Raw genomic sequence first — 25236 nt, 5'->3', positions numbered from 1 at the left:
TGCAGTGTTCCGGTTGCAACTAAATTGTGTTTAAAAGGAAGCCTACCAGTTTTATCCTTTTATTTCAGTGTATATTCTCAATCGACACTAGGAATTATCCCACATATTTTAGAAGAACAAAAAATGAAAATGCAGAAAATAAAAATAAAAGGTCATGTTTCTTTATATTTCTTTAATTAGCAGAACTCAACATTTTTTACACCTATTATTTTGTCTGGCAGTCTGACAAATTTAGTTTTCTTCCCTGAATCTCACTGTAACCAATAACAGCATAGTCTTTTCACCTTTCCTTTAATTGTATTTATTTAGTGTTGAATATGTCACACATTCATATAACTTAAGATTTTAAATGTAACAAAGGGCACATATTCAATCATTTACTAAAACTGCAGTGAAAAAAACTGCAGTGAAATAATTATCAGTTGTAAATATTAATTTTGATTTGTTTCCACCAAAATCAAATCTAAATATATCCTTAAATATGACCATTCTAAATGCACTGCCATACAGTCCCTAGTATGTTGTGTTTATTTATGACACTAGTGACTTTGAAAACAAAGTGGTACAAATTAACAAAACACTATAGATTCCTATGAGGTGGCTAAATTTCACCTGATATTTAAAATTCCATGCAAACTATAGTAATGTAGAGTTTATCCAATGCATATGCATGTATGAGTTTGCATGTACTCTTAGAACAAAGGTGCATTTCAAGTGGTGTGGTATAAAAAATTTCAAAATACATAAAACATAGAAATTGAAACTCTAGGGCCAATTCAGTACATTAATTTTTAGTAGATAGCTTAATGTGATTTTTTTCACATTAAAGTTCCATTTTTTCATAATTTATCATTTAAAAAATATACTTATACAACCTGATGACTGTCGAGAAAGTTTGCATTGTTGTTGACAAAGTCAGTTACCATAACTGTAAAAGGCAGTTTGGTTAACTCAACTTTCTATGATCAGTTGTAAGTACTGAGTAAGTCCTGGGACTTGTTTTTTTTGAGTCAGTCCCAGAGATTTCTTTAATCCACCTGTGCATCTCTTCAGGGCTATCAGCCTGCACATAGAAAGTTTAAAACAATGTTACACTTTCAAAGAGATTGTCCCTCATCATTACATTGCTCTGTCTACATTCCTGTACTTCATGATCTTCTTTAAGTGGTATTATCTGGAGAGATTCCTTCTCCAGTTCAGATTTGAAGTAGCCTATTGTGTTTTCATCCAATGAAAAAAATATCTTCTACTCCAGTTGCTTCATCACCACTCCTTGCTTAACACAATATCCAGCTTTGATAACTGCACTATCTGAAGGAGGTTTAGGAGTAAAGAAGATGGTTTCATGACCACTTCAAATTATTTGCCAATACTTTCACCATATTTATTTACTTCTTACTGAGTTGGAGTAATGATGGGTATACCACCAATGCCAGTTTTCTAAGATGCTTGCTTCTTCCTATATTCACCCTGCTGACTTATGTCATCAGAATGATGCTGTGAATCTGACTGCTTTGGTCTTGTAGTTTTTATGGCTTAGTTCAACATATTTACTCATTCTACTAGATCCTGCTGATCATTAGCTTGTAAGGAAATATTTCCTCATCCCTGCATTCATGACAAGAAAAAATTCAGCCTTTGGTCTTAGCTTACTTGCATTGCTACCTTTGAAATGTAGGTAAGATTAATGGCTCCAATGTATGATGATCCAGAAGGTAGGTCTTGTGGATTACCCATGTACCATACAAAGCAATCTTCTCTGGACAGAAGAAGATGGTGGTGGAGTAGGAGGTCACCTCATCCCACGAACACAACTAGATAACTATCAAATCATCCTAAATACCCCAGAAATCAACCTGAAAACTGACAGAAAAAATTCCACACCTAAAGGGAGAGAAGAGTCTACATCAAAGAAGGTAGAAAGTGTGGAGACCTGGTTTGGGGAGAAATGTATTGTGGGTGCTGCAGAGGGGAGGGAGCCCTAGTTGTGGAGAGGGCGAGAGAGAGAGAGAGAGAGAGAGAGAGAGAGAGGAGCACATGGAAGAACCCACAAAGAGAACATTTCTTCAAAGTCGTTGCCTTGGAAAATAAGAAGGGCTGAATTTCATGAGTTCTTACAACCAGCAGGGCTTAGACTGGAGTTTTAATTTTTTAAAGATTTTATTTATTTATTTGGGAGAGAGAGAAGAGCACACAAGCAGGGGTAGAGGGAGAGGGAGAAACAGACTCCCCGCTGAGCAGGGAGCCCAATGTGGAGCTTGATCCCAGGACCCCGAAATCATGACCTGAACTGAAGGCAGGCGCCCAATGACTGAGCCACCCAGGCACCCCTAAAGCCTAGAGGTCAGTGAGCTTGGCTGGGATAGAGCCTGAGGGCACAGTGTTGCTCCTGGAGAGAAGGCAGGCAAACAACACAGGGTCAGACAGCATGGAAACAGTAATCTGAAGAATGCCTGGGACACACATGGGGAGATTGTTTGTTTTTCTCCCAGTGTGTCCCTGAGAGGTAGTGTTCATGGAGACACTTCTCCAGGAAGAAAGGAGATGTCTGGCACCATTTTCCTACACTGTCCCTCAGCATAAACACAGAGCCACCTGTGGGAAGCAGTGTAGCACCAACACTGGATGCCCAACTTGCTTACACCAAACCCCACCACTCTACACTCCAGTAGTACTACCCTTCTTAGTCACACATGCCTCAGTCCCTCCCCCAGAAGATCAGCACAAACCACTGCCTACACCACATCCCCAAACAAAGAGTTCTGCAGGGCCTCAGTTCTGGTGGAGATAGTGTCAGGTCTCATTTCACAAGCAGTTCAGAGCACATGTAGTTAAAAAATCACCACACTCTGGCCAAGGACCAAACACTGCCCAGAGCAGGCAAGGAGAGCCGCTGCAGATGACTGGCCTGAAGGATAGAGCAGCCAAAACACAACAGCAGAGTACACATGGCACACAACAGAGACATTCCCTGAAGTGGCAAGCCCTGGGCACTACATGACTTCTTCTTCAAAGGTCATTACTTTCAGGAGCAGGAAACATGACTGCCTTTTCTAACACAGAGAAGAAGGCAGAGACCTAGACAAAATGTGAAGATGAAGGAATTTATCCCATATGAAAGACCAAGATAAGGCCATGGTCAGAGATCTAAGAGAAACAGATATAAGTAACATGCTGATGGAGAATTTAAAGCAATGATCATAAGGATACTCACTGGGCTTGAGAAAAGAATAGAAGACATCAGTGATAACCTTACCACAGAGATAAATGAGTTAAAAAAGAATTAGTCAGAAATGAAGAGTAAATGAGATCGGAAACAGGCTTGATGCAATAAACAGCAGACTGGAAGAAGCAGAGGAACAAATAAGTGATATAGAAGATAAAATAATGGAAAATAATATAGCTCAACAAAAAGAGAAAGAAGAATTACACAACATGAGAATAGACATAAGGAACTCAGTGACTCCATCAAACGTAATAGCATTCATATTATAGGAGTCCCAGAAGAAGAAGAAGAGAGGAAAAAAAGAGGGCAGAAAATTTATTTGAAGAAATAATAGCTGAAAACTTCCCTAATCTGGGGAAGGAAACAGACATCCAGATACAGGAGGCACAGAGAACCCCCATCAAAATCAACAAAAGCAGGCCAACACCAACACATATTGTAATGAAATTTGCAAAATACAGTGATAAAGAAAAATCTTAAAAGTAGCAGGACAAAAGAAGTCCTTAACTTACAAGGGAAGACCCATAAAGTTAGCTTCAGATCTCTCCACAGAAACTTGGCAAGCCAGAAGAGACTGGCATGATATATTCAAAGTGCTGAATGGGAAAACTCTGCAGGCAAGAACACTCTATCCAGCAGGACTATCATTCAGAATAGAAGGAGAAATAAAGAGTTTCCCAGACAAACAAAAACAAAAGGAGTTCGGGGAGCCTCGGTGGCTCAGTTGTTAAGCATCTGCCCAGGGTCCTGGGATTGAGCCCTGCGCTGGGCTCCCTGTTCTGCGGGAAGCCTGCTTCTCCCTCTCCCACTCCCCCTGCTGTGTTCCCTCTCTCGCTGTCTCTCTCTGTGTCAAATAAATAAATAAAATCTTAAAAAAAAAAAACAAAAACAAAAACAAAAGGAGTTCATAACCACTAAGCCAGCCGTGCAAGAAATATGAGGTGTTGGCTTTTGTCAAAAGTGACAAAGACAAAGGATCAGAGAAATCTCAGGAAACAATGACAAAACAAGTAATAAAATGGCACTAAATACATATCTATCAATAATTACTTTGAAAGCAAATAGATTAAATGCTCCAATCAAAAGACATATGGTGTCAGAATGCATAAATAAAAAACAAGACCAATCTATATGCTGCCTATAAGACACTCATTTTAGACCTAAAGGCACATGCAGCTTGAAAGTGAGGGGATGGAGAAACACTTATCAAACAACTTTTTTCAGAAGAAGTAGACTTTAAAACAAAGCTTAACAGGAGACAAAGAAGCAAATATATAATCATAAAGGGGACAATGCAACAAGAAGATATCATAATTGTAAATATTTATGTACCTAACATGTGAGTGCCCAAATATATAAAACAAAGGCAAACATAAAGGAACTAATTGATAATAATACAATAATAGTAGGGAACTTTAACACCCCACTTACATCAATGGACAGATCATTGTAACACAACATCAACAAGGAAACAATGGCTTTGAATGACACACTGGACCAGATTGACTTAGATATATTCAGAACATTCCATCCTAAAGTAGCAGAACACACATTCTTTTCGAGTGTACATGGGATATTCTCCTGAACAGATCACCTACCGGGTCGAAACAAATACAAAGAGATTGACATCACACCATTCATCTTTTCTAACCACAACATTATGAAACTAGAAATCAACCCAAAGAAAAATTTTGGAAAGACCACAAATACATGGAGGTTAAACAACATGCTACCAAACAATGAATGGGCCAACCAGGAAATCAAAGAAGAAATAAAAAATACATGGAAACAAATGAAAATTAAAGCACAATGGTCCAAAACCGTTTAGATGCAGCAAAAGTTGTCCTAAGAGGGAAATATATAGAAATAGAGGCCCACCTGAAGAAGCAAGTAAAATCTCAAATAAACAACTTACACCTAAAGAAGCTAGAAAAAGAACAACAAAGCTTAAAGCTAGCAGAAGGAAAGAAGTATTAAAGATCAGAGTACAAATAAATGATATAGAAACTAAAAAAACAATAGAACAGATCAATGAAACTAGGAGCTGGTTCTTTGAAAAAACTTAATAACATTGGTAAACTTCTAGCCAGACTTATCAAAAAGAAAAGAGAAAGTACCCAAATAAATAAAATCACAAATAAGAGAAGATAAATAACAACCAACACCTCAGAAATACAATTATAAGACAATATTATGAAAAACTATATGCCAATAAATTGGACAACCTGGAAGAAATGAACAAATTCCTAGACACATATAAACTCTCAAAACTGAAGCAGGAAGAAATAGAAAACTTGAACAGACTGATAACCAGCAAAGAAATTTAATCAGTTATGAAAACCGCCCAACAAGCAAAAGTCCAGGGCCAGATGGCTTCACAGGCAAATTCTACCAAACATTTAAAGAAGAGTTAATACCTTTTCTCATAAAACTATTCCAAAAACTAGAAGAGGAAGGAAAACTTCCAAATACATTCTATGAGGCCAGCATTACCCTGATATTAAAATCAAGTAAAGGCTCCACTAAAAAAGAGAACTACAGGCCAACATCCCTGATGAATATGAATGCAAAAATTCTCAATAAAATACTAGCAAACTGAATGCAACAGCACATTAAAAGAATCATTCACCACAATCAAGGGACATTTATTCCTGGGTTGCAAGGGTGTTTCAATATTTGCAAATCAATCAACGTGATATACAACATTAATAAAAGAAAGGATAAGAACTATATGATCCTTTCAATAGATATAGAAAAATCATTTCACAAGGTACAACATCCATTCGTGATAAAAACCCCTCAAAAAAGTGTGGTTAGAGGAAACTTACCTCAACATTACTAAAGGACATATATGAAAAACCCACAGTGAATATCATAAATGGGGAAAAACTGAGAGCTCTTCCTCTAAGGTCAGGATCATGACAGGGATGTCCACTCTCACCACTATTATTTAACATAGTACTGGAAGTCTTAGCCAGAACAATCAGACAAGAAAAAAATAAAAGACATCCAAATTGGCAAGGAAGAAGTAAAATTGTAATGATTTGCAGATAACATGATACTCTATATAGAAAACCCTGAAGACTCCACCAAAACCTGCTAGAACTGATACACAAATTCAGTAATATTGCAGGATACAAGATCAACGTACAAAAATCTGTTGCATTTCTATACACCAATAATGAAGCAGCAGAAAGAGAAATCAAGGAATCAACCCCATTTACAATTGCACCCAAAACCATAAAATACCTAGGAATAAACCTAACCAAAGAGGTGAAAGACCTGTATTCTGAAAACTATAAAACACTGATGAAAGAAATTGAAGAAGGCACAAAGAAATGGAAAGACATTCCATGCTCATGGATTGGAGGAACAAATATTGTTAAAATGTCTGTACTGCCCAAAGCAATCTACACATTCAATGCACCCCCTATCAAAATATCACCAGCATTTTTCACAGAGCTAAAAAAAGCAATCCTAAAATTTGTATGGAACCAAAAAAGACCCCAAATAGCCAAAGCAAACTTGAAAAGCAATGCTGGAGTCATCACAATTCTGGATTTCAACATATATTACAAAGCTGTAGTCATCAAAACAGTATGTGCTGGTCCAAATATAAACAAATTGATCAACAGAACAGAATAGAAAACCCAGAAATAAACCCACAACTATATTGTCAATTAATCTTCAATGAAGAAGGAAAGATTATCCAAAGGGAAAAGGACAATCTCTTGAACAAATGATGTTCAGAAAACAGGACAGCACCATGCAAAAGAGTGGAAACTTAACAACTTTCTTACACCACGCACAAAAATAAGTTCAAAATGGATTAAGACCTAAATGTGAGACCTGAAACCATGAAAATTTTAGAGAAGAACATAGGCAGTGACCTCTTTGACATCGGCCATAGCTACTTCTTTCTAGATATATCTCCTGAGGCAAGGGAAACAAAAGCAAAGATAGATTATTGGGACTTCATAAAAATAAAAAGCGTCTGCATAGCAAAGGAAACAACCAAGAAAACTGAAAGGTAACCAATGGAATGGGTGAAGATACTTGCAAATGACATATCCAATATAGGATTAGTATCCAAAATATATAAGGAACTTATAAAACTCAACACTCAAAAAATAAATAATCCAATTAAAAATGGGCAGAAGACATGAAAAGACATTTTTCCAAAGAAGACATACAGATGGCCAACAGATGCATGAAAAGATGCTCAACATCACTGATCATCAGGGAAATACAAATCAAAACTATAATGAGATATCACCCCACACCTGTCAGAATAGCTAAAATCAACAACACAAGAAACAACAGGTGTTGGTGAGGATGTGGAGAAAGGAGAACCCTCTTACACTGTTGGTGGGAATGCAAACTGGTGCCCCCACTGTGGAAAATAGTATGGAGATTTCTCAGAAAGCTAAAAATAGAAGTATCCTAGGATCCACCAATTGCACTACTGGATATTTACCCAATGAATACAAAAATACTAATTCAAATGGATACATGCACCCCTATGTTTATAGCAGCATTACTTTCAATAGTCCAGTTATGGAAACAGCCCAAGTGTCCATTGACTGATGAATGGATAAGGAGGATGTGGTACATACATACAATAGAATATTACTCAGCCATAAAAATGAGTGAAATCTTGCTATTTGCAATGACGTGAATGGAGCTAGAGAATATTATGTTAAGTGAAATAAGTCAGTCAGAGAAAGACAAATGCCGTATGATTTCACTCATATGTGGGACTTGAGAAACAAAAGAAATGAGCAAAAGCAAAAGGAGAGAGAGAGGCAAACCAAGAGATAGATTTTTAACTATAGTGAACAAACTGATGGTTACCAGAGGGGAGGGGGGTGGGGGCATGGTTTAAATAGGTGATGGGGATTAAGGAGTGCACTTGTGATGAGCACCAGGTGTTGTCTGGAAGTGTTGAATCACTATATTGGATCCTGAAACTATTACACTGTGTGTTAACTAACTAGAATTTGAATAAAAACTTAAAAAATAACTATCTTCTCTGGTATCCAGTATGAAGTACCTTTGGAGAAATTTCCCCCTGTTTTCATTTTCTTTGATGTCTCATAAAATCACAAATGTGGCTGTGACATTTCACACAGGTATTCCTGAGCTTCAACATTACACTGGGTGACCTTGGGCAAGTCACTTTCAACTCTGGCACCAGTCATCTGCACCATTAAGGTGTGAACGTGAAGCATGATTCTATGGCACAGGGCAAAATCCACTTCTGACTCAGGGAGTCCAGTGCTTGCCAGCCCCTTAGCAGACCAGCAGTTGCCTCACACCTTGCCCAGCTGCTCTTCAAGCCAAACTGCACCGCAGTCCTCCACCTATCCACGGCCCTCCATCCATGCAGCCCTCATGCCTCTGTGGCTCATGCTCTCATAGGCATGAACTGCTGGCACTATGCACGTGTTCCTGGCTGTCTCAGCCTCCACATGGTGGCAGAGATTCCAGAGCCCACACTCCCAGTCCATGGAGACTCATGGTTCTGCAAATTTTGAGTACAGCATAAAGATCATGGGTATTGATGTCAGGCCTAGATTCTAGTCCAAGTTTTAATTGACCCAGACAAGTCATTTAACCTCTTTGAGACTCAGTTTCATCATCTGTAATACTGTGGAAAAGATAGCACCCATTGCTCAAGGCAGTTGTGATACTTAAATTAGATCATTTTGTTAATTAAGATGCTTTATCACAGTGCCTGGCACCCAATAAATGTAGTTTCTATTGTCATTTTTGTATCATCCCAAGCACTGCAAGGGGTACAGAAGTGAGTAAGCCATGGTTCTTGTTTTCAAGGAGCTTGTGATGAGCACTGGTGTTATAAGCAACTAATGAATTGTTGAACACTACCTCAAGAACTAATGATGTACTATATGTTGGCTAACTGAACATAATAATAAAAAAGTAAGGATATAATGGATATACAAATAGCTACTCTAAGAGCTATAGCTCTTATAAGATAAATGAAACAGGGGTAGGGTTACCAAAATGCTGTGAGTTCAAAAGCTTGAAATGTGGTAGCTGATGTCAGAATTTTGTATCTAATTGTTACATGTGTGATTTTGTTAACGCTGATGTCTGGGAATACAGTGTTAAAGCTAGGAGGCAAGTATGCTGACACCCTCTTTCCTATATCCATTGGCAGACACTACTACTTGATCTCAGATATGGCCTTAAAATTTTTGACATACTGCTTCAGACATCATTACTAATCAATTGGATTTGTCCTTGAAATAAAGTATGGTACCTAAAGTATGATGCTCCTGAGAGGACATCAAGAAGAAGGGGACATAGGCTAACAGTACCAAGTAGTAGAGGTAAAAGAGATAGAAAGGTATCAATTTTGAAGAAAATTATCACTGGTGAATATTGAGAGACAAATTATATTAAGTTGTAATGTATGATCCATAGTAAAAGTCATAGAGTTGGAGTTTAAGGTGGATAGAATTAATGGCTATTGGAGTTGTGGGCATCAAGGAGCTTTGAAGCTAAATTTGGATGAACAATCTAAAAAAATCTTGAAGTTGCCCATGATGATGGTAGAAATTGCAGTGGAAAACAAGAACTGACTGCATGCCGAAGAGCAATGACTTAGGACACAGTAGATTATAACAAAGAAGATTTGTTAAACATGTTCACTCCCTTTACTAGATAGTGACATGTAAAACCCAAGGAATTAAATCTTATTTTCTTTGAATCCCAGGATTTAAATGCAATGTACAAAACATTGAATAAATGGATGAATGAATGAAGGAACGTTTGGTGATCATCAAGAAAGTTAATGTAGACAACTTATTTGAGCACAAGTTGAAAAACCACCCTAAAAGAGATTAGTTTGGGACTAAAGAGAAGTAATGAAAACTGAGTTTCCCTTGAGCAAATTGTATCCTCCTTTTCCTGGGTATTCAATAGGTAATTTGTCCTACTAAGCACTCATTCTTATCTCAGTCTATGCCAAAGGTACTTTATCTGCAAGTTAGAAACACCTAAATACTTTTTAAAAAATCCAATTGCCCCAGCTTCACCTCAGACAAATCAAATTAGAATCTCTGGTGGTGTGATCTAGTCTTCAGTATTTCTTAAACTCTTTTTTAAAGGTTTGTATTTCTAAATAATCTTTATACCCAATGTGGGGTTTGAATTTATAACCCTGAGATCAAGAGTGGCACACTCTACTGACTGAGCCAGTCAGGCAGGCCTAGTCTTTCATATTTTTAAAAGCGCCCCAGGTCAGGACACTTGATGTAATGAACACTGGATGTTATATGCAACTGATGAATCACTAATAATACACTATATGTTAATTAATTGAATTTAACTTTAAAAATAAATAAATAAATAAATAATAAATTTTTAAAAAGCTCCCCAGGTAATTTATGCTGTCAAGATTGAGAACTATGGGGTTGAGACTAGATAAAACAAGGTGCAAGTGTATTAAATTATCTAATTACACAAAAATTCAACATTACAGCTAGAATTTCTAGTAATTTTCTGTAAGAAATGAAGTATCTCAGTTCTCAACTTCTACTTAAAATGTTTATCCCATAATTACATAGTGCCTGGAAGCCTACAGATGGATTGTGTTTGGCCCTCATAATGCTGAAAATTTTTGAATTGATGGCCAACATTTAAAAATCAAATTTCACATAAAAATGAGAACTTGCAACTTCTCTTCACAATTAGAAGCACCAGTAACATGATGTTTGCATTCCCTAGTGGAAGAAGTCAAAACTCAGTAACTGCTGCCCCATTTAGATATAAATGGTCATTGAATTTTCTTTTTTTCACTTTGATTAGAGATTTATCAATTTTATTGATCTCATAGAACCAGATTTTGGGTTCACTGATCTTCCATTGTTTTAATTTTTTTCTCTTCCATCAGTTTCTACTTTGATCTTTATTATTCCCTTTCTTCTGCTTACTTTGGAATTAATTCTCTCTCTGTGCCACCCAGGAGCCTCTATTTGGACTTGTTTTTATTCCACAGAATATTATTCATATTGTTAAGTGTTCCACGTGTACTTGAGAAGAATGTATATTCTACTGTTGCTCAGTAGAGTGTTCTATAAATGTCAATCAAGTCTAGCTGGTTGATTGTGTTGTTCAAGTCTGCTTCATATCCTTGATGATTTTCTGCTTACATTTTCTATCAGATATGAGAGAAGAGTATTGAAGTCCTTGACTATAATTGTGGATTTGAATATTTCACATTGCAGTTGTGAGATAATAGAAAAAATATATATTGGTTTCAGGCCCCAGTTTCTGGCACAGAGCTCCTAACACCCTTGTAAATTCCTAAGTGATAAGAATACCAGGAGCATCTTTTGTTATAATACTTGCTCTTTGACCCTGGTTCCAGACACTGGGCTCCTGAAACCCTTGCAAATTCTCAAGTGATAAAAGGACTAGTGATGTGGGAAACAAAGGCAAAAGAAATGTAGCTTAAATTAAAATCTCCTTACAGCTTGCAACCCACTGATAGATACCTGAAACATGCAGGGTGTGACCTTCCTCAAGGAACTCGTGGCTGCCTTAGTGACTTAATGTTTAAAAGGAACCTGATCTTGGCAGCAGTTGGCCCCTCAAGGTCCTGAAGACTTGCTTCCAGATTCTTGGAGATTTGCACTATCCCTAACCCCCACTAATAAAAAAGTATACAATCAGTCACCCCTCACAATCCCAGTATAGCCCTTTCTGCCCACAGGTCCTGTCCCATGAATAGGGAAGGGATTAAGGTATAGGCAGAAGAGAGAGGAGGCCCCTGATTCCTCTGACTAGGTTCTGAAACTATTCCTGGCAGGTGGAGACGCTGAGACAGAATGCAACAAGAGATAAAGAAACAAACCAAGATGGCACAAGAATCTCAAGGCCACAAGCTTCCCAGTCAGTTCTCAATAAAAGACTGCCTCTAAAGGCCCTCAGTGGCAACCCATTCGGGACCCCTCTCACTCTAGAGAGCTTTTGTCTTTCCTTTCTGCTCTCACCTTCACTTAATAAACTTACACTTCACTTCACCCTTTTGTGTCCGTGAGATTCATTCTTGGACTCTGTGAAACAAGAACCCTGCAATCCTGCAACACTAGGAGCATCTTTTGTTCCAGTGAGGTGACTTTAAGTGGGATCCTGGATGGTGATTGGTCACCAGAAAGTCCAAGCTAAGATTAGAAGCTTGGAGTTTGCAGCCCTATCCACCCCATCCCCATCCTCCAGAAAGGGGATGAGGGCTGGAAATGGAGTTAATAATTGACCATGCCTATGTGAGGAAGTCTCCATAAAATCCCAATAAGTATGGGATTCAAAGAGCTTCTAGGTTGGTGAACACATCCACATACCAAGAGGGTGATGCACCCCAACTCCATGGGGATAGAAGTTCTGGTGCTGAGGACCATCCCAGACCTCATCCTATGTATCTCTCCATCTGACTGTTCCTCTGTATCTTCAATCATATCCTTTAATAAACTGGTAAATAGGGACGCCTGGGTGGCTCAGTTGGTTAAGCAGCTGCCTTTAGCTCAGCTCATGATCTCGGGGTCAGGAGATTGAGTCCCACGTCGGGCTCCCTGCTCAGTGGGGAGCCTGCTTCTCCCTCTGCCCCACCCCACCCCCCTGCTCATGCTCTCTCTATATATATCAAATAAATAAATACAATTTTTAAAAAATAAGTAAATTGGTAAACATAAGTGTTTCCCTGAGTCTTGTGAGTCACTGTAGCAAATTAATCGAATCCAAAGAGGGGGTTGTGGGAGCCTCAGATTTATAATCCATTAGTCAGAAGCACAGGTCTTGTGGGCCTGAGTTCTTAACCTGCATACCTGATGCTATCTTCAGGTAGATAGTGTCAGAACTGACTTGAACTGAGTTAAATCGTAGGACACCCAGCTGGTGTAGCAGAATTGCTTGTTTGGGAAAACCCCACACACATCTGGTGTCAGAAGTGTTATGAGTGTGTTAGTACCGTGAGAATAAAGGAGAAATACTGGAGGAGGATTGGGTTTTATCCTAACACAACAGTTCTATCAGGTTTTCCTCCATGTATTTTGATGCTCTATTATTAGGTAGATAAACATAATTGTTATGTTCTCTATCTGATTGACTAATTTATCATTATTAAATATCCTTATTTTAACGTGGTGATATTCTTTGCCCTAAAATCTACTTTGTCTCTTCTTTACACTAGAGTTAACATGGTATATTTTTATCAAATCTTTTATGTTTATTCTATTTGTGTCTTTAAAAGTAAAGTGTACCTCTTATAGGCAGCGGATAGTTGTTTCATTTTTATCCAATCTGCCAATCTATGACATTAAACTGGAATGTTCAGACCAGTTATATTTTGTCATTATTGATATGGTTTGGTTTGAGTCTAGTATTTTTCTATCTTTTATTAGTCTTACTGTTTTCTGTTCTTTTTTCTCTCTTTTTCTGCCTTCTTTTCCATTAGTCAAGTATTTTTCTGAATTCATTTTATCCTTGTTGTCAGCTTATTACCTATAACTTATTTATTTATTTATTTATTTATGTATGTATTTATTTATTTATTTTTTTAGTGGTCAGTCTTGGATTTATGGCATGCGTTTTTAACTTACTGTAGTCTACGTTCAAGCAATATTATACCAGTTTGGGTACAATATAAGATCTTTAAAATAGCTTGCCCATTCTTGCCTCTTGACCTTTATTCCATTGTTGTATACATTTTACTTTTACATATGTTATAAAACTTACAATACATATTATTATTTTTGTCTAAACATTCAATTTTCTTTTAAAGAGCTTTAAATAAGAAAAACACTTTCTTATCCATTTTGTTACCATTTCCAGAAGAAAAACACCCTTCTGTGTGTCTCCTCCACTCTCAATACTCTACTACAATACTACTTCACTTCTAACACCAGATGTGTGTGTGTATGTGTGTGTATGTGTGTGTGTAGGGAGGCATTCCCCCATACCAAACAATTCTTAACCAGTTGAGTTTCCTACAATTTAATTCCACAGGTTAAAGGCTCAGTCCCACAGAACTGCCCCCCCCCCATAACTTCAGACACCAATAGCAAGTCCAAGTTGTTACCTATGCTTTTGACCAACTGACTGTGAATCGGAGTTTCACATGACCCCCTCCTTGAGTTTGATTAATTTGCTAAACCAGCTCACATAACTTAGGAAAACACTTACTTACTAGATTACTGGTTTATTATAAAAGGATATAACTCAGGAACAGCCAGATGGAAGAGATACACAGGACAGTTTCCATGCTCTCTCCAGGCACACAATTCTCACATCTCCAAATATTCACCAACCTGGAAGTTCTCTGAACCCATCCATTTGGGTTTTCATCGAGGCTTTACTACATAGGCATGATGGATTAAATCTTTGGCTGTAAGTGACTGAACTCAATCTCCAGCCCCTCTCCCTTTCCCACAGGTTGGGGAGGGTAGATAGAACTGAAAGTTCCAACCCTGTTATCAGGCTTGGTTCCCCTGGCAACCAGCCTCCATCCCTAGAAGCTTTCCAAAAGTCACCTCATTAACATAATCTCAGGTGTTGTTGAAAGGGGTTTGTTACGAATAACAAAAGACATCCACTTCACCTTTATATTCTGAAGCTATTTCAGGAACTAAGGACAACAGACCAAATATTATAACAAAGGATGTCCCTATGGCTCTTAAGAAATTATAAGGATTTTAGGAAATATGTGCCAGGAATAGTGGACAAAGACCAATATGTATTTATTATAAATAGCAATATCACACCATTTCTGGCCCTCTTCATTCCTTTCTATATTTTTATCTGCTATCATTTTCGTTCTGCAGGAAGCACTTTCTTTAACATTTCTTATAGTACAGGCCTGCCAGTAATAAATTATTTCAGCTTTTGTAAGTCTGAAAAAAATGTCTTTATTTTACCTTCACTATCAAAAGATATTCTTGTCAGTATAGAATTTTACCTTGACTTTTTTTTTCTTTCGGTATGTTAAAAATGTTTCTTCACTGTCTTGTGTGCGTTGTTTCCAAGGGGAAATAAGATGTATCGTTATTTTTGTTCCTCCAGACATAACATGGCTTTTATCTCTGGATGTTTTAAAATTTTTCTCTTCTTCACTGGTTTTAAGCAATTTGATCATAATATACACAGTTGTAATTTTCTTCATTTTTCTTGTGCTTGGAATTTATCTTCCTGTTTCTTTATGTTTATAGTTTTCATCAAATTTAGAAATCTTCAGCTATTATTTCTTCAGTTTTTTTTCTCTCTCCTTCCCCTTTCCTCTTTCAGACACTCCAATTATCCATCCAGTAGTCACTTGGTAAATTGTCCCACAATTCACTGATCTCACTGACACTCTGTTCATTTTGTAGAATTCATTTTTTCTACTGTGTTTTATTTTGGATAGTTTATGTCATCAACTACATTAATCTTTTTTTTTCTGCAGTGCCTAATCTGCCATTAATTCTATCCATCATATTTTACATCGAACAAATTTTAGTTTTCATCTCCAGAATGTCTATTTGGGTCTTTTTATATATATTCCATGTCTCTACTCAATTTTCTGAACAGATGGAACATAGTTATAATGTCTTTAAATGTCTATGGTTCCTAATTCTAACATCTCTGTCAGCCTTGGATCAGTTCCAATTGTTTTAATTTTCTCCTCGATATAATTTGTATTTTTATGTATTCTTTTCATTCTTTGTAATGTTTAGTGAGATATTAGCCAGACATTGTAGATTTTACCTTGTTCAATGCTGAATATGTCTGTATTCCTTTAAATATTCTTGACATAGTTCTGGGACACGTTAAGGTACCCGGAAATACTTTGATCCTTTTGAGTCATGCTTTTAAGTTTTGTTACAGGACCGGAATAGTGTTCAATATAGGTCTAATTATTCCCTTACCAAAGCCACCCTTCTGTGTACTTTACCCAATGCCCAATGAATTTTGAGGTTTTCTAGTGTAGCTGGTGTGAACAGGCATTGTTTCTGGCTCTGCATTCACCCCAGACACTGTTAGCTCTAATCCAAAGGGTGATTTTCTACCTTGCCTTGAGGGTACTTTCCTCAAATGTGTGTTCTGATCAGTCCTTAGCTGAATGCTAAAGGGGAATCTTTGTAGGTATCTGGGGTTTTACCTCTATGCAGTTTCTCCTCTTTAGTACTCTCTCCTGAAAATTCTAGCCATCTATGTCTTTCTGGACACTCATCTCTATCTTCTCAATGCAGGGAGTCCATCAGTCTTTTCTTCAATTCTCCTTCTCTGCACCATAGCACAGAAAAATCTCTCAAGACAATCAACTGGGGAAATCTTTGAACTCACCTCATTTGTTTCCATATCTCAATCTCTGGATCTCCAGTGTCTTGAAAACTGATGTTTCATATGATTTGAAACATTTTTTGTTGTCTCAGCTATGAGGGTAAATCTGATCTTTTTTACTTCATATTGCCCATAAGTGAAAGCATCTGTTCTTTTTTATAAATGCCTTTTAAATTGAGGTATTTTACAAGCAGTAATATGCACTACTCATGTGTGTACAGCTCAATTATTTATATATCTGTGCAATCACCATCAAGATATTAAAATTTTCAAGCACTTCTAGAAGGCTCCCTCATCCCCCTCCATTGTTGCTTTACTGGAAGCTAAACACTTTGTTATTTCACTTTGACCATGAGGAAACTTACACTACAGTCGGGATAAAGCCATGTAATTTTATTGCTGCTGCACTTCAACTATAAATCCCTGTCTTCTACAAGTAGTCTCATGTCATATATTCTCTATTTTTTTTTTACAGATGGCCATTACAAAATAGAGTGAATTTTTTGCTTTATTTTTTTATTGAGGTATAATTGACATGTAACATTATATTAGTTTCAGCCCTACAGCATAATGAGTCAGTATACATATATATTGTGAAATGATCACCACAAGTCTAGTTAACATCCATCATTATACATAGTTACAAAATTTTTTTCTTGTGATGAGGACTTTTAAGATTTACTCTCTGAGCAACTTTCAATGCAATGCAGTATTATTAACTATAGTCACCATGCTTACATTACATCCTATAACATATTTATTTTATAACTGGAAGTTTATGCCTTTTGACCCCCTTCACCCATTTTGCCCATCCCCTACCCTCTGCCTCTGACAACCAGTTTGTTCTGTGTCTGTGAGCTTGGTTTTTGTTTTGTTTTAAATTTCACTGTAAGTGGGATCATATGGTATTTGTCTTTCTCTGTCTGACTTATTTCACTTAGCATAATGCCCTCAAGGTCCATCCATATTGTTGCAAATGGCAAAATTTCCTTCTTTTTTTATGGCTGAATAGTATTCCTGTGTGTGTGTGTGTGTGTGTGTGTGTGTGTGTGTATCACACATCTTCTTTATCCATTTTTCCCTTGATAGACACTTAAATTGCTTGCATATCTTGGCTATTGTAAATAGTGCTGCAATGAACATGGGGGTGCATAGATCTTTTCAAATTAGTGATTTTGTTTTCTTTGGATAAATACCCAGAAGTGGAATGGCTGGATCATACGGTAATTCTATTTTTAATAGTCAAGGAACCTTCATACTATTTCCCATAGTTGTGGAACCAATTTACATTCCCACTAAGTGCAAGAGGGTTCCCTTTTCTCCACATTCTCGCAAACACTTTTTTCCCAAAGTACTGGGCCTACCTAAATATACAGATTTTTCCAGTTTTATACTAAAACCCACCCCAATCTCATTGTTATCAGTTGTTTATCATTCACATAGTAGAATATCAAAAGACGGTAGCAAAGGTGAGTGGTGCTAATGGAATTATGATTATGACTTTGATCAGGAAAAAAATAATAAATTCCTCTTTTTCATCTTTTTTTGTCTACATAATAAGCCAAAAACTATTTTTAAAGACATGATGTTCTTTTCTGAGTTTATGATTTTTTTGTTTGCCAATTACCAATATTTCATGTTTCCTAGACCTCAGCAACCAAGAAATAAAATAACACTTAAAAAGGAATATTCCTTTAATTCTGCTTTCACTTAGTCTTCAGAAACTTCAGTCCTTGACAAATTCTACCTAAATGGCATTGAATGAACCTAGGGAGGTTTCTTATGCCCCCAGGTTTTCTCGCCTTGATCATTATCAAAATTATCTCAGAACTATCTCGGATCCCATCCTCAAGGAGCTGTTATGGTTCCTTTTATTTTGTATTCTGCTTTTATTACCATAATCTTTCCCTAAAACTCAATCTTTGGGTCCTTGAGGCAGGGCTGGTGGGCAGTCTGAATGACTGGCTAGGTTATATTTATCATTCCTCTCTTCATGGCTTTGATATGCATTTTCCTGATGGCTAATGATGTTGAGCATCTTTTCGTGTATTCACTGGCCATTTGAGGAATGTCCATTTGGATCCATTGCCCATTTTTTAAGTTGGGTTATTTGTTTTTGAGTTGTATAAATTCTTTATATATTACATACACAAGTCCTTTATCAGATATACAATTTACAAACATTTTCTCCCATTTTGAGTGTTTTCTTTTCACTTTCTTGATGGTATCCATTGAAGCATGAAAGGTTTTAATTTTGGTAAGTCAAAATTTACCTATTAGTTTTTTATTTTGTTATTTGGACATTTGTATCATATCTAAGAGGGCTTTGCCTAACTTGTAGTCACAAAGATTTACTCCTATATTTTTTTCTAAGATTTGTATAGCTTCTGCACTTATATTTAGGTCTATGGTCCACTTTGTGCTAATTTTTATATATAATATGAGGTAGGGTCAGGAGGCTTCATTCTATTCCTAGTTTGATGTTTTTTATTTTTATCATGAAAGGGTGCTGGATTTTGTCAAATGTTTTCTTTTTCTGTGTCTGTCCAAATGATTATTTGGTTTTTGTCCTTTATTTTATTGATATACTGTTTTACTTTAATAGATTTTCAGATGTTATACCAACTTTGCATTTCTTGGATATATTCCACTTGCTCATGGGGTATAATTCTTTATATATGTCAGTGGGTTTGGTTTGATAGTATTTTACTGAGGATTTTGGAATAAAGGCCTGTGGTTTCCTTTTCTTGTCATGGTTTTGTCTACTTTTGTTAGCAGGAAAATACCAGCCTTACAGAATTTGGAAAATGTTTCTCTTCTATTTTCTGTAACAATTTGTAAAGAATAGGTATTGATTGTAATTAGTTATTTAAAAGTTTGGTAGACTTTATCAGTGAATTTGGACATGGACTTTTTCTTGTGGGAAGTTTTTTAAATTACAAATATAGAGATTGCGCTATAGTTGTTATGGGTCTTCTTTGGATTTTCTACTTCTTGAATTTGTTTCAGTAGTTTGTTTCTTTCTAAGAATATGCCCATTTTGCCTAATCTATCTAATTTATTGGCAAACAGTTATTCATAGTATTCTCTTATTTTCTTTCTCTTTCTTTAAAGTCTGTAGTAACAACTGCTCTGTCATCACTCCTTTTAGTAATTTGAGTCTTCTCTTTTTTCTTGGTCAGTTTAGCTAAAGATTTATGAATTTTGTTGGTCTTTTCAGAGAAACAATTTTTTTGTTTTGTTGATTTTCAATTTATTGAGGCTTATTTTGTGACCTAACATATTGTCTATCCTGGGGAATGTTCCATGTGTACTTGAAAAGAATATGTATTCTGCCTTTTCGGAGGGGAGTATACTATTAAGCCGAGATTCTTTATATTGTTGTTCAAGTCTTCTATTTCCTTTTCAATCTTCTGCTTTGTTGTCCTATACATTCCTGAAAGTGGAGTATTAAAGTTTCCAACTATTGTTGAATTCTCCATAACACTCTTAAGTTCTATAACTTTCTGTTTCTCTTCTTTGGGGTTCTGGTTTTAGGCGGATATGCATCTGTGTTTGTAATTTTAATATCTTATAGAGGGATATACTCTGTTATCATTATAAAATGTTTTTCTTTACTTGTAATAAAATTTTCTGTTTTAAAGTCTATTTTTTTCTAATATTATAGCCACTCCAGCTTTACTTAATACTGGAAAACTGAATGCTTTCCCTTTAATTTCTGGAACAAAGCAGAGATTCTTCTCACCACTCCTATTCAACATTGTAGTGGAAGTCCTAAACAGTGCAATTACTCATGAAAAAGAAACAACATTAATACTAATTGGAAAGGGGAAAAAACTTTCCTTACATTCAGACAACATATTTGTCCAGAAAAAATTCCCCCAAAATCTACAAAACAAAAACCCTTAGAAATATCAAGTGAGTTTAACAAAAACTCAGGATGTAAGTCAATACACAAAATCTATCATATATCTAAAAATCAGTAAGAAATTTTAAAAAAATTTACAATAGCTCCAACAATTAAACAAAATTGAAGAAGACAATACAACTTATGATAACTCAAAAAAAGAACAATTAGGTGTGAATTTAGCAAAAAGTAAACACAATCTGCATGTTGAAAATTATAAAACACTGATTCAAGAAATCTAGGAAGATCTAAAGAAATGGAGGAATCTCGTATTCATGGATTTGTAGGATCTACAGAAATGAAGAATATCCCCAAATTAATCTAGATTTAACACAATTTACACCAAAACCACAAGATTCTTTGTAGTTATAGAAAAGCTGATTCCATAACATATAGGAAAAATCAAAGGAATTAGAATAACTAAACCAATTTTGAAAAAGAAGAATAAATGTGAAGGGATTACACTACTTGAGATTAAAACTCACTTTAAAACTATAGTTATCAAGACAGTGTGGTATTGGTAAAAGGGGGACATATACATCAGTGGAAAAGAATAAAGTACTTAGAAATAGACCAATACAAATATGGTGAGCTGATTTTTTACAAAGGTGCTGTTTCAATGGAGAAAAAATAGTCCTTTTAACAAATAGTGTGCATACTAAAGCCACAGAGATTCTACCTACCACATACCTATTTGAATAATTAACATTAAGAAAAGTATGAAGGGGCGCCTGGCTGGCTCAGCTGGAAGAGCATGTGACTCTTGATCTCGGGCTTGTGAGTTCGAGCCCCATGTTGGGTGTAGAAATTACTTAAATAAATAAAAACTTTAAAAAAAATATGAAGAATACCAGGTGCTGGCAAGGACATGGAGCAATTAGAACTCACACATTGCTGGTAGGAATGCAAAATGCTTCAGCCACTTTGGAAAACATTTTGGCAGTTTCTTATAAAGTTAAACATCCAGATACCATAACAATTTATGAGCAATCTTACTCCTAGGCCTTTCTTTTGAGATATTAAAACTATGTTCATACAAAAACCTGCATATAAATGTTATAGCCTTTTAACTCATCATCTCCAAAAGTGGAAATTACCCAAATGTTTCAATTGGTGAATGGATAAACAACCTCTGATACATCTATACAATGAAATACTATTTGGAAATAAAAACTAATGAACAATTGATACATGTAACAACTTGGATGAATCTCAAAGGTGTTATCCTAAGTAAAAGAAGCCTGTCTCAAAAGGTTACTTATTCTATGCTTCCATATATATGATATTTTAGAAAAGTAGAAACTAGATTGAAAGAGAACAGGAGTCTTTGCCAGGGTTTTTGGGTGAGGAAGACTGTGTGACTAAAACAGGGTATCATACTTTTGGGGGTTATGGGATTGTTCTATATCCTGACTGTGGTGTGGTTACATGAATCTATGCATGTGTTAATATTCATAGTACTGTTCACACCAAAAAAGTAATTTACTATATGTAATTTTAAGAAATGACAAATCTTTTTATTTAACAAGGTGAAACACATGCCTATATATATAGTTAAGTAAAAAAACCTTGGTGCAAAATAGTTTGTATTATATGTTGTTGTTTGGTAAAAATGTAAAAAATACATATACATGTGTTTGCTTGCGTATGTATAAAATATCTTTGAAAGAATAACTAAGAAACTTACGAGGTGACTAGGGGCCAGGTATAAGGTGGAAAGTTTTTATTGTATATCATTTTGTGTCAGTTTTGGGTAACTGTTTAAAATTATTCTTTAGATCTTGGGACGCCTGGGTGGCTCAGTCGTTAAGCGTCTGCCTTCGGCTCAGGTCATGATCCCAGGGTCCTGGGATCGAGTCCCGCATCGGGCTCCCTGCTCAGCGGGAAGCCTGCTTCTCCCTCTCCCACTACCCCGCTTGTGTTCCCTCTCTCGCTGTCTCTCTCTCTCTGTTGAAAAATAAATAAAATCTTTAAAAAAAAAAAAAAAATAAAAAATAAAATTATTCTTTAGATCTTTATTATAATATATGATATATACAAAATAATGCATGTAGTTTTCATGGGCATCCAGAGTTGAAAACTACTGTTTTATAAGTTCCATATTTATTATGCTATTTTGTTTATTGCTTGTCTTCCTCATTAAAATGTAAGTTTTAAAAGTGGGAGGATTTTTTTCCACTCCTTTGTTTATGCAAGTATCTCTACTGCCTTGAACAGTGACAACCACACAGTGGTTGACCAACAAATGTTTGTTGAATGAATAAAATAAAGTGATAAGAACAGGATGTATGGTGGAAGCAGAGAAGAGGAACAGTTGTCTGGTTTTGGTTAAGGAGTGGAAGGAAGAGTCAGTAAGGCTTAATGAAAGAGTTAAAATATCAGCTGATCTATGAAAGGTGAATACTAGATAGCAGGGTGTGAAAGCACACATATTTGAGATCTCAGTACACTTTCCAAATTGTAAGCACTTGTGTGAGACTTTGACTTAGGGTGGGAAAGGCTGAGTGGTGAGAGATGAGGCTGGAGAGACAGAGAGACCAAGTTAGACTACCAAGGCTTTTGTATACCATGCTAAGGAGTTGGGATTTGGGGACAAACATGGAGGGTCTGAACTAAGTGATCCTGATGACTGAGAGAAATGGATGAAGTCTATAAACATTCATATATCACCCTTTCAGTGAGCTTTTCCATAATGGCCATCTTCTCCCCCTCCCCCGTGTGCATTGCTATCCTACTTACTTGCTTTATTTCTTCATAGTACTTGTCAATTTCTGGCATGTATTTTCTTAAGTATTTTATTATCTGCCACAAGAATGTAGTTTATGTGAGGGCAGAAATTTTTGTCCATTTCGGTCATGGTTCTATCCTTACAGCTTGGTGCATATTAACTGCTTGATAAATATTTGTTGCATGAATTTTTCAAAACTTTGTGGAGGAAGTCAAAGAAAAATGATCAGGTTTCAATGCCTCTGGACTTCTGATAATCCACTGGCTAATTTTTCCACCTCAATTCCCAAATATAATTAATTATTAATAGCATAAGCCCCTAATTTTCTGTATTTATTAATTGATTACTGTAATATCCTCTAAATCAACTTCTCTGCTTCCAGATTGCACCAGTATAACCCATTTTCTATATTCTGGTTTTAAACATTACCATATACTTTTTTTTTAAACTTATAATGTATTATTTGTTTCAGAGGTACAGATCTGTGATTCAACAGTCTTACACAATTCACAGTGCTCACCATAGCACATACCCTCCCCAATGTCTATCACCCAGCCACCCCATCCCTCCCACCCCCCACCACTCCAGCAACCCTCAGTTTGTTTCCTGAGATTAAGAATTCCTCATATCAGTGAGATCATATGATACATGTCTTTCTCTGATTGACTTATTTCACTCAGCATAACACCCTCCAGTTCCATCCATGTCGTTGCAAATGGCAAGATTTCATTCCTTTTGATAGCTGCATAATATTCCATTGTATATATATACCACATCTTCTTTATCCATTCATCTGTCGATGGACATCTTGGCTCTTTCCACAGTTTGGCTATTGTGGACATTGCTGTTGTAAACATCAGGGTGCACGTACCCCTTTGGATCCCTACATTATTTGTATCTTTGGGGTAAATACCCAGTAGTGCATATACTTTCTTGCTTAAAATTCTTCTTTGGATTTCTGTTTCCCTTAAGCTCAAACTCCATGACATGGCTTGCAAGGTCCTTCCTTCTCTGGCTTCTTCTTACATTCAGCTTCATCACTCATTACTGTTCCTTTCACACCATACTTCAAGTCCACTGCCATTCTTCCCTTTCATTCGTCCATTCAATAATCTAGTCAACATTAAACAAGTCTTCATTGAGCACCCCTTAGGAGATAAGGTATATTTCAGGTTTTTAATATTCACCAATCAATGGGATAACCATAGTTCCTACACTGCCTCCTCTACCTATTATTTTGTCACATTATAATGCTGTTAGTTGTTTATGTGTTCATTTCTCCCACTGTTTGGATGGCCTTGAAATCCAGGATTGTGTCTTATTTTTCTTTATATAAGCAATATCAGGAACAGAACCTTACACTGAGTGGTTGCTCAGAATCTGCTGGTTGAGTGACAAAATATGAGTTAAAATGTTGAAATGAACTATAAAAATACCAGCAAAAGTAAGGACCTGGTGCTGGCCCCTGTCATTTCCCTGACCACATTTTGGTTATTTATTCATCAAACATTGATAATCACCTATTTTATGCCAGGCTCTTATGCATTTATTTTTATTTTTATTTTTTTAAAGATTTTATTTATTTGACAGAGAGAGAGATAGCGAGAGCAGGAACACAAGCAGGGGGAGTGGGAGAGGGAGAAGCAGGCTTCCCGCTGAGCAGGGAGCCCGATGTGGGGCTCGATCCCAGGACCCTGGGATCATGACCTGAGCCGAAGGCAGACGCGAAACGGCTGAGCCACCCAGGCGCCCCGGCTCTTATGCATTTAAAATGTCACCTTTAGCTCCTAAGCTGTGGGGTTCCTATTACAATGCTCATTGGTGTAGCATAGTATTTGGGACATGGTAGATGCCCACTATATTCTTGTAGATTGACTGAAAATAACCACAAAAAAGAACTGGGGTACAGACTTTGGGCCCAGAAGAGCTTTCTGGAAGTAGTGGCAATAGGTAATTCAATACTGAACTTTTAACCACAGTAAGAATTATTCTTATTATTAAAAATTTTGTCAATTGTCATTTTCTTGGGGGGGG

The 25236-nt window shown here is 36.5% G+C and overlaps 1 pseudogene; it reads right to left on the bottom strand.

Moving 5' to 3' along the window:
* Positions 1-946: 946 nt before the first annotated feature.
* On the bottom strand, positions 947-24286 carry LOC116628884 (annotated as a pseudogene).
* Positions 24287-25236: the final 950 nt, after the last annotated feature.

The sequence above is a fragment of the Phoca vitulina genome, unplaced genomic scaffold (genome assembly GCF_004348235.1).
Source record: "Phoca vitulina isolate PV1807 unplaced genomic scaffold, GSC_HSeal_1.0 scaffold142, whole genome shotgun sequence".
NCBI classification, from domain to species: Eukaryota; Metazoa; Chordata; class Mammalia; order Carnivora; family Phocidae; genus Phoca; species Phoca vitulina.
This window is presented reverse-complemented; position numbering and strand designations above follow the sequence as displayed.